This window comes from Centrocercus urophasianus, unplaced genomic scaffold (assembly GCF_019232065.1).
Source record: "Centrocercus urophasianus isolate 14NV4802_14NV808 unplaced genomic scaffold, USGS_Curo_1.0 seq_10, whole genome shotgun sequence".
NCBI lineage: Eukaryota > Metazoa > Chordata > Aves > Galliformes > Phasianidae > Centrocercus > Centrocercus urophasianus.
Window position 1 is genome coordinate 48,293,454 of NW_024884142.1, and position 1,302 is coordinate 48,294,755.

Sequence of the window (1,302 nt, forward strand, 5' to 3'; positions counted from 1 at the left end):
AAAACCCACCCCCCCCCCCCCCCAAAAAAAAAAAAAGCTAAGCAAATTACTGTGCAGAGAGACAGGGGATTGAAAGCAAGATTTTTAGCCTTCGGTATTGTACCACTTATACTGACAAGTTCACAACTGAGGGTGAATACACAGTTTAAATACAGAAAGGCTATGCCCAGTGTAGCTACAAGTGGCAGCTTCACTTACTTCCAAAGTACAATGCTGAAGAGTTTTCTACAACTACATGAAACTGTGCTGCTAGTGCTGATATTAACGATTTTTACTTTGCAATGATATTCATTTATGTGTGTTTTTATCTAAAGATCTTAAAGCCTTCACACAGTCAAATACTAACAGTGACGTTTCAAAGCATGAAGACATGGGGAAGTTGGATTACTTGGGTCACTGTCATATGATGAGCCCACAATAGAATAAGCATCTTGTAGGGCATGTGACTTTTGGTCCTATGCTCCACACACAAAGCCCACCTCTTGCAAGACGCAGAATTAAACTGGCAGTAGTTTTGCTCATTTAGTGACTGACTCAGCTTGACTGACTCAAAACAGTCACTGAAGTTCCAATTATTGAACACTGAATCAATTTAATGCTGTTCTCTCTCACTCTCCCTCAGGTTTACAAATAAAGCTTCAGCTTTGACTTGTCCCCTAGTTTTGAAATTCTTAGCACCTTTCACAGAATTTCCATACAGGAAAGAGCAAAGAAAGCAAGCCAATTTCTCAGAAAGGAAGAAAATGTATTTGGGCCAGTGTTTGACGTATGAAAATATAAAATACGCAGAGCTGTGTACACCAGTTCAAGTGAGTAGTAATTCTGTATCTGCATAATCCTTTTTTGATTTCATTTTATCTACTTCAACATGGATAGTACGTGGTAGTAAAATATGCTCAGTTTTGTCTGGAAACAGCATTCTAAACTATTTTTTACACAATACATTTTTCACATCTTTAGTTTTATGCAGTATGTTATAGCTGTGATCATTTTTTTTCAGTTAATATGTATTTATTCTGTCTTTTTTAGGATAGAATAAACACAGAACTTCTAACTCTTTCATCCATTCTCAGATCACCATGATGGAAGATCTGTAATCAGTCAAACAGTCATCCTGACCCAAATGTTTTTGTCTTTGGTGCTGCAACCACAACTAGCAAGCTTCCAAGTTGCTTAGGCTATGTGACCTGAGTCATAGGATAATATAAAAGAACTTTTATTCATGCTCTTGTGTTCCCTGAAACGTACTCATATGTACAATAATGACTAATGAACAAGTGAAAGTGTTTGTTGAAGGGAGCT